The sequence below is a fragment of the Rutidosis leptorrhynchoides genome, chromosome 4 (assembly GCF_046630445.1).
Source record: "Rutidosis leptorrhynchoides isolate AG116_Rl617_1_P2 chromosome 4, CSIRO_AGI_Rlap_v1, whole genome shotgun sequence".
In the NCBI taxonomy this organism is placed as follows: domain Eukaryota; kingdom Viridiplantae; phylum Streptophyta; class Magnoliopsida; order Asterales; family Asteraceae; genus Rutidosis; species Rutidosis leptorrhynchoides.
The window spans coordinates 186744728-186758319 of NC_092336.1; the positions used below are offsets into that span (position 1 = coordinate 186744728).

Sequence of the window (13592 nt, forward strand, 5' to 3'; positions counted from 1 at the left end):
TTATGGCAAGGATACTGACGATGCTAACGAGCATCTTCGTAATTTTAATGATGTTTGCAATTTGTTTAAGTTGCATGAGGTTGCCGATACTTCAGTCAAGACAAGGCTTTTTCCTTGGACTCTTAAGGGAGAAGCCAAGAGATGGTTAGATAAGCAACCAGAGGGTACGATTACCTCTTGGGAGACTTTGGAGGATAAATTTTTATCGAAGTTTTTCCCTGCATCTCGAGCTGCTAGACTTCAAGCAGAAATTTCACAATTCAGACAAAAGAGCAGTGAGACATTATTTGATGCTTGGGACCGTTTTGCTACTTTGTTACGCTCATGTCCGCAACATGGGTTGAATGATTTACAGAAGGTTCAGATTTTCTACAAGGGGTGTGATATTCCGACTCGTAAGACTATTGATCAAGCAGCAGGTGGTACGTTAATGGATAAGACCGAAGAAGAGGCACTAGAGATAATTGAAAAGCAAGCTGCTTACTCTCACGAATGGCATCAAGATCATGAGTCATTCCATTCAGCTTCAGTTAAGAAGACCGAAACCCATGGTGCATATGACGATTTTGGGTCTATAAGTTCTAAGTTGGATTCCTTTGGTAGGAATTTGGAGAAGATAAATAAGGATATTCATGGTATGAAGGTTGGTTGTGAGTATTGTGGGGGATTACATCTGACAAAAGATTGTGATGCAGGTTTGACGATGAATCAGAAGGAAGAGATAACTTATATTAGTCAGCAGAACAACAATCAGTTTCAGGGACGTGCGCAGTTTAATAGGAATTTCAACAATCCCTATAATCCTCAAGGTAATCAAGGTTCGAGGTTTCAGCCAGGTTCTAGTGGAGGATATCAACAGCAAGCTCCAGGGTATTTTCAGAAACCCCAAGCCGAAGAGAAAAAGTCCAATCTTGAAGCTTTGATTGAGAAGCTTGTGATATCTCAAACTCAGCTTATTACTACTGTTACTCAGAACAATGAGAAGAATGATCAAATGTTTCGAAATCAACAAGCAGCGATTCAGAATCTAGAGAAACAAATTGGTCAGCTTGCTAGTCAGAATAATGTGAGGAAACCGGGGGAGTTACCGAGTAAGACCGATAACAACCCGAAGAATGGGCACATTAATACTATCACTACCCGTAGTGGTTTAGCATATGATTCACCGAGTAAGCCAGATGAGGATGATTTACGAGTGCCGTTGGTTAAGGATAGTGAGCCGGTTGTTGTTAGTGAACCGGAGGGGGATAAGGAGCCGGAACAGGTGATTGAGAAGGTTGTGAGGGTACCGGAAACTGTTGCTGCTAAACCGGTAGTTAAAGAGTATCAACCACCGCTCCCATTCCCGAGGAAGCAGAGAATGGAGAAGCTGGAGGCAGAAAAGTCCAAGTTCATGGACTTGATTAAAAAAGTTAACATTAATTTGCCTTTTGTTGATGTGATTGCAGGTATGTCCAAGTATGCAAGGTTTCTTAAGGACTTGTTAACTAACATGAAGAAGCTGGAGAATGTGTCTTCAGTTAGGTTGAATGCCGCATGCTCAGCGGTAGTTGCAAACAAGCTTCCCGAGAAGCTTGAGGATCCTGGGAGTTTTACCATTCCTTGTTTATTGGGTAACTTGGATTGTATGCGGGCGTTGGCAGATTTAGGGGCTAGCATAAATTTAATGCCCTACTCTATTTATTTGAAGCTAGACCCCGGGGAGTTGAAACCCACGCGAATGGCTATTCAGCTAGCAGACCGCTCTATTAAATTCCCTCGTGGAATTATCGAGAATATGCTAGTTAAGACCGGGTCATTGGTTTTCCCGGCCGATTTCGTGGTGTTAGATATGGAAGTGGATGATAGGATTCCACTGATTTTGGGTCGGCCATTTTTAAATACTGCGAGGTGTATCATTGATGTATATGGCCAACAGTTGACCCTTCGGATATATAATTTGCATGCAACTTTTTCAATCGACCGTACTTTAAAATACCCTGCGTACACCGATAATGTATGTTATTTTCTTAACACTGTGAATGTCCACTCTGAGTTGTTGCAGGAATTCCCAGAGTTACAGGGTTCAGGAGAGTGTTCATTGGTTGAAATTGATGAAGAGTTGCAGGTTGAGGAGGTGGATATTTTGACCACCTTGATGGAAAACGGCTATGAGCTGACTGAGGAGGAGTTCAAAGAACTCGAGCGCGATGTAGATTACCGGAGCAAGTCTTCAATTGAAGAACCCCGAGTTAGAATTGAAGCCACTTCCAGATCATTTGGAATACGCTTATTTGTAGGAGGAATCTAAGCTTCCGGTAATTATTTCTTCTTCTCTTACTACAGGTCAGAAAACTGAGCTTGTAACCATGCTGCAGGCCCATAAACCGGCCATTGCGTGGAAAATTCACGACATTAAGGGTATTAGTCCCTCCTATTGCACCCACAAAATCCTAATGGAGGATAACTCCAAACCTGTGGTGCAACATCAAAGGAGGTTGAACCCGCACATGCAAGATGTCGTGAAGAAAGAGATCATTAAGCTCCTCGATGCAGGTCTGATTTACCCGATCTCTGACAGTCCTTGGATTAGCCCGGTACACTGTGTACCTAAGAAAGGTGGTATGACTCTTACCACCAATGATAAAAACGAGTTAATTTCCACTAGGACTGTCATGGGGTGGCGTGTTTGTATTGACTATCGAAAGTTAAACGACGCCACACGTAAAGACCACTTCCCGTTACCTTTCATGGATCAAATGCTAGAGAGGTTAGCGGGAAACAGCTTTTATTGTTTTCTTGATGGTTTTTCGGGCTATTTCCAAATTCCTATCTCACCCGAGGACCAGGAGAAAACTACTTTCACGTGCCCGTATGGCACATTTTCATACCGACGCATGCCCTTTGGCCTTTGCAATGCTCCGGCCACTTTTCAAAGGTGCATGATGGCCATATTCCACGATATGATAGAGGATTGCATGGAGGTGTTCATGGATGACATTTCGGTCTTCGGTGACACTTTTGATTCATGCCTTCTGAATTTAGAATGGATGTTGGAACAGTGTGAAAAGTCTAATCTTGTGCTTAATTGGGAGAAGTGCCATTTCATGGTTCAAGGGGGCATAGTTCTCGGGCACAGGATTTCCAAAGACGGTATTGAGTTGGATCCTGCGAAGGTAACGGCTATTAAGAACCTTCCACCTCCCACCGATGTTAAGGTTGTTCGGAGTTTTCTCAGGCACGCCGGTTTTTACCGGCGGTTTATTAAGGATTTTTCTAAAATCGCTAACCCGATGAACAAACTCCTTGAAAAGGACACGCCGTGGAATTTCTCCGATGAGTGCCAAAAGGCATTCGATCTTCTTAAGGAGAAACTGATCAATGCACCAATCATAATTGTTCCGAATTGGTCCCTTCCATTCGAGCTTATGTGCGATGCTTCCGATTTTGCTGTTGGCTGTGTTCTGGGTCAAAGGGTCGAGAAACACTTCCGACCCATCTACTATGCAAGCAAAACCTTGCAGGGAGCGCAATTGAATTATACTACCACTGAAAAGGAGATCCTTGCGGTGGTCTTTTCTTTTGATAAGTTCAGGTCCTACTTAGTCTTGTCTAAGACGATAGTTTTTACGGACCATTCTGCTCTGAAGTACCTATTTTCGAAACCGGATGCGAAACCTCGACTGCTTAGATGGATCTTGCTTTTGCAAGAATTCGACATCGAGATCCGGGATAAGAAGGGTGCTGAAAATCTAGCAGCTGACCACTTGTCTAGACTCGAGAACCCAAATCTCGAAGTCCTTCACGAATCGAGTATCCATGATGATTTTCCTGATGAATATCTCATGGCGATGGACAAGGTGGATGAGCCGTGGTACGTGGACATTGCTAATTATCTTGTTGGGGGATTCTTGGAAAAAGGGTGGTCGCATCAAAAGAGGAAGAAATTCTTTAGTGACCTTATGTACTATTTCTGGGAGGCTCCCTATCTTTTTCGTTGTTGTCCCGATGGGGTTATCCGCCGGTGCGTTTCTGGTGAGGAGTGTATGCGTATTTTGACCGAGTGCCATAGTGGGCCTACCGGTGGGCATTTTGGACCCCAAATCACGGGGCGTAAAGTCTATGATGCCCGCTTCTTTTGGCCGACAATTTTCAAGGATGCCCACCGGATTTGCAAGTCTTGCGATTCTTGTCAAAGGGTCGGTAAAGTCACCAAACGGGATGAGATGCCTCAGCAAAGCATCCAAGTTTGCGAAATATTTGACGTTTGGGGAATTGACTTTATGGGGCCATTTCCGAAATCTCAGAATTATAGTTACATACTCGGTGCCATTGACTACGTGTCTAAATGGGCTGAAGCGCAAGCTTTACCCACAAACGATGCACGAGTTGTAATTACCTTCCTTAAGCGTTTATTCTCTCGATTTGGCACCCCTAAAGCTTTGATTAACGATAGGGGTACTCATTTTTGTAACGCTCAAATGGAGAAGGTATTGAAGCGATATGGAGTTCTCCATAAAGTTTCTACTTCATACCATCCCCAAACGAGCGGACAAGTTAAGAATACCAATCGAGCTCTCAAGGGGATTCTAGAGAAGACGGTGGGGTCGAATCCGAAGGAGTGGGCGAACAAGCTCGATGAAGCTTTGTGGGCATTTCGAACCGCCTACAAAATGCCAATTGGTACCACTCCTTATCGGTTGGTTTATAGGAAAGTGTGCCATCTTCCATTGGAGATTGAGCATAAGGCTATGTGGGCACTTAAAAAGTGCAATTTGGATTTGAAGGAAGCCGGACACCTAAGGGCGGGGCAATTGAATGAGCTTGGTGAATTACGCCTTGATGCGTATGAGAATTCGTTAATTTATAAAGAGAAAACCAAGCAATGGCATGATAGGAAGTTAAAGGGTCCAAAAGAGTTTAATGTAGGCGATCGAGTGCTTTTTTTAAACTCTAGATTAAAGCTTCTATCGGGAAAACTTAAGTCCCGGTGGACGGGACCATTTGAGGTTGTTAAGGTGTACCCGTATGGTACAATTGAGTTGAAAAACGTAAGCGGTACTACGTTTAAGGTTAACGGACATCGTGTGAAGAAGTATTTTGATGGTCCGATGGTGATTGATGACGGGGTTCACGTTGAACCCGATCCTAAGGTTACTTAAAGTTGGAAACGAGTTTTGTGAACGACTCGTTAAACATGGTTCACATTGTTGTATAGTTTGTATTAATAGGGTTACTCACGGGTTTGCTGAGTCTTAAATGTGAAATGATTAATTATGATAGATTACTTGCTTGTTTTGTTGGTCGTTTTGGTGTTTAAGGTATTGAAGTTTGCGGCATAGTTTAAAAAAAGTCGAGGTACCAGTTCCAGGGCATTGCTGCGGCGCGATAATTGGGGTCGCGGCACGGTATAAAACAGGTTTTGGTTACAGAAAGCCATTTAAAAGGGGTTTCAAACACGAGCATTGCCGCGGCGCGACATTTGAGGTCGCGGCGCGAGATTTCAAGGGTTTTGTGGGTTACGTATTTTTAAAGAATCAGAATCAGGTGTAGTTGTCTGCCGTGGCGCGGCGACTTATGTCGCAGTGCGACAGATCAGTCGCACAGGTTCCACTTCCCCGGTTTAGGTTTTAAATTAAATGAGTCAACCCGACCCACTAAATACCCGACGGGATTTTAAGTCTTTTTAGGGGTTTTGGATCAGTTTTTCACCCACCACTCTCACACTTATCTCTCAAGCAACATTAAATCTCTCAAACCCTAGTTCAATTAACACTAATTGCTACCTAATTTCTTCAATTCATTGTGCAAACATGCCGGTTAAGGTCCGATTTTGACTAATCTCTTGCTTTTTCTCTCATGTTTCTTGATTAATTGTATTAATTCTAGGGTTCATGTTTGGAATCTTAAGGGGTTTGTTTAATTGAAACTTTTATGCTTTAGTATGTAATGAATTGTTGATGAATATGATATTATTATGTTTTCTTCATGAATACTTGTGTAGTTTATACATAATATTGATTCTTAAGATTAGGGTATTGATAAATCCGAATTTGATGTTGAATGTTTGGGGATTTTGCTTGTTAGGGAGATGTTTGCTAATAGATACATGCTTTAGGATAGTGTGGGGTGATTTGGGCGGGTCATTTGTGATTTTGGAAATTGGTAGAACATGATGATTTATGTGATTTATGAGATGTTTATTAGGTTATTGGAATGGTTTATTTTTCATAGAGTAAGTTAATTAGTTAGATGATTTTGTGCAATTGAGTTACATGGAGATTGATAAATGGGACGTTTACATGATATGTTGTTTTGATAATTGGTTTGAATTTGATACCATGGAACACAAACATATGTTGTCAATACTTGCTTTTGTCTAAATGCCTAATTGAAGTTGAGACGAGTATTAATGGTGCTTGGTGCAAGTATGTGGAACATGTTGATTTTTCTAACGCTAACTTTTCGATGTTTTGTGTTTGGTTTGGTTTTTTTGTTTCATGTGTGTAGAGAAGCAGATTTGATGCTCCATCTTCCTCCTCGGCTCAATCCCGAAGGGAGGAAGAGTGAAGAACTAATCCGGAGGTTTGGTTGCAACAAGTTGAGGAGCAATTCTCGGAATATTTTGGATACATTTCACCACGGAATATTCAAGCGACTTGGTATTTTAGTTGGGAAGAATTGAATAGTGCATCTAGTGAAGTAAGGGAGGATATTGCTTATATGTTGGTGATGTCGAGACAGGGGGTTGATCTTGGCACTTGGGAACGTGGTTTTTCATTAAGAGACGATCTTTACCGTGAGTTAATTGTTGAGTTTTTCTCCTCTTTGAGTTTCCGTTCTCGAAGGGATGGGACGGATCATGAAATGTCCCGTTCTTATTGATTAAAAACGTTCCATATTAATTGATTTCGTTGCGAGGTTTTGACCTCTATATGAGACGTTTTTCAAAGACTGCATTCATTTTTAAAACAAACCATAACCTTTATTTCATAAATAAAGGTTTAAAAAGCTTTACGTAGATTATCAAATAATGATAATCTAAAATATCCTGTTTACACACGACCATTACATAATGGTTTACAATACAAATATGTTACATCGAAATCAGTTTCTTGAATGCAGTTTTTACACAATATCATACAAACATGGACTCCAAATCTTGTCCTTATTTTAGTATGCAACAGCGGAAGCTCTTAATATTCACCTGAGAATAAACATGCTTTAAACGTCAACAAAAATGTTGGTGAGTTATAGGTTTAACCTATATATATCAAATCGTAACAATAGACCACAAGATTTCATATTTCAATACACATCCCATACATAGAGATAAAAATCATTCATATGGTGAACACCTGGTAATCGACATTAACAAGATGCATATATAAGAATATCCCCATCATTCCGGGACACCCTTCGGATATGATATAAATTTCGAAGTACTAAAGCATCCAGTACTTTGGATGGGGTTTGTTAGGCCCAATAGATCTATCTTTAAGATTCGCGTCAATTAGGGTGTCTGTTCCCTAATTCTTAGATTACCAGACTTAATAAAAAGGGGCATATTCGATTTCGATAATTCAACCATAGAATGTAGTTTCACGTACTTGTGTCTATTTTGTAAATCATTTATAAAACCTGCATGTATTCTCATCCCAAAAATATTAGATTTTAAAAGTGGGATTATAACTTACTTTCACAGATTTTTACTTCGTCGGGAAGTAAGACTTGGCCACTGGTTGATTCACGAACCTATAACAATATATACATATATATCAAAGTATGTTCAAAATATATTTACAACACTTTTAATATATTTTGATGTTTTAAGTTTATTAAGTCAGCTGTCCTCGTTAGTAACCTACAACTAGTTGTCCACAGTTAGATGTACAGAAATAAATCGATAAATATTATCTTGAATCAATCCACGACCCAGTGTATACGTATCTCAGTATTGATCACAACTCAAACTATATATATTTTGGAATCAACCTCAACCCTGTATAGCTAACTCCAACATTCACATATAGAGTGTCTATGGTTGTTCCGAAATATATATAGATGTGTCGACATGATAGGTCGAAACATTGTATACGTGTCTATGGTATCTCAAGATTACATAATATACAATACAAGTTGATTAAGTTATGGTTGGAATAGATTTGTTACCAATTTTCACGTAGCTAAAATGAGAAAAATTATCCAATCTTGTTTTACCCATAACTTCTTCATTTTAAATCCGTTTTGAGTGAATCAAATTGCTATGGTTTTATATTGAACTCTATTTTATGAATCTAAACAGAAAAAGTATAGGTTTATAGTCGGAAAAATAAGTTACAAGTCGTTTTTGTAAAGGTAGTCATTTCAGTCGAAAGAACGACGTCTAGATGACCATTTTAGAAAACATACTTCCACTTTGAGTTTAACCATAATTTTTGGATATAGTTTCATGTTCATAATAAAAATTATTTTCTCAGAATAACAACTTTTAAATCAAAGTTTATCATAGTTTTTAATTAACTAACCCAAAACAGCCCGCTGTGTTACTACGACGGTGTAAATCCGGTTTTACGGTGTTTTTCGTGTTTCCAGGTTTTAAATCATTAAGTTAGCATATCATATAGATATAGAACATGTGTTTAGTTGATTTTAAAAGTCAAGTTAGAAGGATTAACTTTTGTTTGCGAACAAGTTTAGAATTAACTAAACTATGTTCTAGTGATTACAAGTTTAAACCTTCGAATAAGATAGATTTATATGTATGAATCGAATGATGTTATGAACATCATTACTACCTTAAGTTCCTTGGATAAACCTACTGGAAAAGAGAAAAATGGATCTAGCTTCAATGGATTCTTGGATGGCTCGAAGTTCTTGAAGCAGAATCATGACACGAAAACAAGTTCAAGTAAGATCATCACTTGAAATAAGATTGTTATAGTTATAGAAATTGAACCAAAGTTTGAATATGATTATTAGCTTGTATTAGAATGATAACCTACTGTAAGAAACAAAGATTTCTTGAGGTTGGATGATCACCTTACAAGATTGGAAGTGAGCTAGCAAACTTGAAAGTATTCTTGATTTTATGTAACTAGAACTTGTAGAATTTATGAAGAACACTTAGAACTTGAAGATAGAACTTGAGAGAGATCAATTAGATGAAGAAAATTGAAGAATTAAAGTGTTTGTAGGTGTTTTTGGTCGTTGGTGTATGGATTAGATATAAAGGATATGTAATTTTGTTTTCATGTAAATAAGTCATGAATGATTACTCATATTTTTGTAATTTTATGAGATATTTCATGCTAGTTGCCAAATTATGGTTCCCACATGTGTTAGGTGACTCACATGGGCTGCTAAGAGCTGATCATTGGAGTATATATACCAATAGTATATACATCTAAAAGCTGTGTATTGTACGAGTACGAATACGGGTGCATACGAGTAGAATTGTTGATGAAACTGAACGAGGATGTAATTGTAAGCATTTTTGTTAAGTAGAAGTATTTTGATAAGTGTCTTGAAGTCTTTCAAAAGTGTATGAATACATATTAAAACACTACATGTATATACATTTTAACTGAGTCGTTAAGTCATCGTTAGTCATTACATGTAAATGTTGTTTTGAAACCTTTAGGTTAACGATCTTGTTGAATGTTGTTAACCCATTGTTTATTATAACAAATGAGATGTTAAATTATCATATTATCATGATATTATGATATATAATATATCTTAGTATGATGTATATACAGTTAAATGTCGTTACAACGATAATCGTTACATATATGTCTCGTTTCGAAATCATTAAGTTAGTAGTCTTATTTTTACATATGTATTTCATTGTTAATACACTTAATAATATATTTACATATCATTTAACATAATTAACCAATTGTATCAATATCTTAATATGATTCATATGTACCTAGTAAGACGTCGTTATAACGATAATCGTTATATATATCGTTTTCGAGTTTCTTAAATTAATAGTCTCATTTTTATGTATATAAATCATTGTTAAAATACCTAATGAGATACATACTTATAATAAAAACATGTTAACTATATATATAACCATATATATGTCATCGTATAGTTTTTACAAGTTTTAACGTTCGTGAATCACCGGTCAACTTGGGTGGTCAATTGTCTATATGAAACATATTTCAATTAATCAAGTCTTAACAAGTTTGATTGCTTAACATGTTGGAAACATTTAATCATGTAAATATCAATCTCAATTAATATATATAAACATGGAAAAGTTCGGGTCACTACAGTACCTACCCGTTAAATAAATTTCGTCCCGAAATTTTAAGCTGTTGAAGGTGTTGACGAATCTTCTGGAAATAGATGCGGGTATTTCTTCTTCATCTGATCTTCACGCTCCCAGGTGAACTCGGGTCCTCTACGAGCATTCCATCGAACCTTAACAATTGGTATCTTGTTTTGCTTAAGTCTTTTAACCTCACGATCCATTATTTCGACGGGTTCTTCGATGAATTGAAGTTTTTCGTTGATTTGGATTTCATCTAATGGAATAGTGAGATCTTCTTTAGCAAAACATTTCTTCAAATTCGAGACGTGGAAAGTTTTATGTACAGCCGCGAGTTGTTGAGGTAACTCAAGTCGGTAAGCTACTGGTCCGACACGATCAATAATCTTGAATGGTCCAATATACCTTGGATTTAATTTCCCTCTTTTACCAAATCGAACAACGCCTTTCCAAGGTGAAACTTTAAGCATGACCATCTCTCCAATTTCAAATTCTATATCTTTTCTTTTAATGTCAGCGTAGCTCTTTTGGCGACTTTGGGCGGTTTTCAACCGTTGTTGAATTTGGATGATCTTCTCGGTAGTTTCTTGTATAATCTTCGGACCCGTAATCTCTCTATCCCCCACTTCACTCCAACAAATCGGAGACCTGCACTTTCTACCATAAAGTGCTTCAAACGGCGCCATCTCAATGCTTGAATGGTAGCTGTTGTTGTAGGAAAATTCTGCTAACGGTAGATGTCGATCCCAACTGTTTCCGAAATCAATAACACATGCTCGTAGCATGTCTTCAAGCGTTTGTATCGTCCTTTCACTCTGCCCATCAGTTTGTGGATGATAGGCAGTACTCATGTCTAGACGAGTTCCTAATGCTTGCTGTAATGTCTGCCAGAATCTTGAAATAAATCTGCCATCCCTATCAGAGATAATAGAGATTGGTATTCCATGTCTGGAGACGACTTCCTTCAAATACAGTCGTGCTAATTTCTCCATCTTGTCATCTTCTCTTATTGGCAGGAAGTGTGCTGATTTGGTGAGACGATCAACTATTACCCAAATAGTATCAAAACCACTTGCAGTCCTTGGCAATTTAGTGATGAAATCCATGGTAATGTTTTCCCATTTCCATTCCGGGATTTCGGGTTGTTGAAGTAGACCTGATAGTTTCTGATGCTCAGCTTTGACCTTAGAACACGTCAAACATTCTCCTACGTATTTAGCAACATCGGCTTTCATACCCGGCCACCAAAAATGTTTCTTGAGATCCTTGTACATCTTCCCCGTTCCAGGATGTATTGAGTATCTGGTTTTATGAGCTTCTCTAAGTACCATTTCTCTCATATCTCCAAATTTTGGTACCCAAATCCTTTCAGACCTATACCGGGTTCCATCTTCCCGAATATTAAGATGCTTCTCCGATCCTTTGGGTATTTCATCCTTTAAATTTCCCTCTTTTAAAACTCCTTGTTGCGCCTCCTTTATTTGAGTAGTAAGGTTATTATGAATCATTATATTCATAGATTTTACTCGAATGGGTTCTCTGTCCTTCCTGCTCAAGGCATCGGCTACCACATTTGCCTTCCCGTGGTGGTAACGAATCTCAAAGTCGTAATCATTCAACAATTCAATCCACCTACGCTGCCTCATATTCAGTTGTTTCTGATTAAATATGTGTTGAAGACTTTTGTGGTCGGTATATATAATACTTTTGACCCCATATAAGTAGTGCCTCCAAGTCTTTAATGCAAAAACAACCGCGCCTAATTCCAAATCATGCATCGTATAATTTTGTTCGTGAATCTTCAATTGTCTAGACGCATAAGCAATCACCTTCGTTCGTTGCATTAATACACAACCAAGACCTTGCTTGGATGCGTCACAATAAATCACAAAATCATCATTCCCTTCAGGCAATGACAATATAGGTGCCGTAGTTAGCTTTTTCTTCAATAACTGAAATGCTTTCTCTTGTTCATCATTCCATTCAAATTTCTTCCCTTTATGCATTAATGCAGTCAAGGGTTTTGCTATTCTGGAAAAGTCTTGGATGAACCTTCTGTAGTAACCAGCTAGTCCTAAAAACTGGCGTATGTGTTTCAGAGTTTTCGGGGTTTCCCACTTTTCAACAGTTTCTATCTTTGCCGGATCCACCTTAATACCTTCTTTGTTCACTATGTGACCGAGGAATTGAACTTCTTCCAACCAAAATGCACACTTTGAAAACTTAGCGTACAATTCTTCCTTCCTCAATACTTCTAACACCTTTCTCAAATGTTCACCGTGTTCTTGGTCATTCTTTGAGTAAATAAGTATGTCATCAATGAAAACAATGACAAACTTGTCAAGGTATGGTCCACACACTCGGTTCATAAGGTCCATGAACACAGCTGGTGCATTAGTTAAACCAAACGGCATGACCATAAACTCGTAATGACCGTAACGTGTTCTGAAAGCAGTCTTTGGAATATCATCTTCTTTCACCCGCATTTGATGATACCCGGAACGTAAGTCAATCTTTGAATAAACAGACGAGCCTTGTAGTTGATCAAATAAGTCATCGATTCTCGGTAGTGGGTAGCGGTTCTTGATGGTAAGTTTGTTCAACTCTCGGTAGTCGATACACAACCTGAATGTACCATCTTTCTTCTTGACAAACAAAACAGGAGCTCCCCACGGTGATGTGCTTGGTCGAATGAAACCACGCTCTAAAAGTTCTTGTAATTGGCTTTGCAGTTCTTTCATCTCGCTGGGTGCGAGTCTGTAAGGAGCACGAGCTATTGGTGCAGCTCCTGGTACAAGATCTATTTGAAATTCAACGGATCGATGTGGGGGTAATCCCGGCAATTCTTTCGGAAATACATCGGGAAATTCTTTTGCAATGGGAACATCATTGATGCTCTTTTCTTCAGTTTGTACTTTCTGAACGTGTGCTAGAACAGCATAGCAACCTTTTCTTATTAGTTTTTGTGCCTTCAAATTACTAATAAGATGTAGCTTCGTGTTGCCCTTTTCTCCGTACACCATTAAGGGTTTTCCTTTTTCTCGTATAATGCGAATTGCATTTTTGTAACAAACGATCTCTGCTTTCACTTCTTTCAACCAGTCCATACCGATTATCACATCAAAACTCCCTAACTCTACTGGTATCAAATCAATCTTAAATGTTTCGCTAACCAGTTTAATTTCTCGATTCCGACATATATTATCTGCTGAAATTAATTTACCATTTGCTAATTCGAGTAAAAATTTACTATCCAAAGGCGTCAATGGACAACTTAATTTAGCACAAAAATCTCTACTCATATAGCTTCTATCCGCACCCGAATCAA

General features: G+C 38.5%; 1 non-coding gene across 1 annotated transcript; it reads right to left on the bottom strand.

The window, feature by feature from the left end:
* Nucleotides 1-235: 235 nt before the first annotated feature.
* LOC139846041 (small nucleolar RNA R71) lies at nt 236-342 on the bottom strand. The gene has a single exon (XR_011758787.1). It is a non-coding gene; the product is annotated as a small nucleolar RNA R71 (small nucleolar RNA).
* Between the last annotated feature and the right edge of the window lie 13250 nt (nt 343-13592).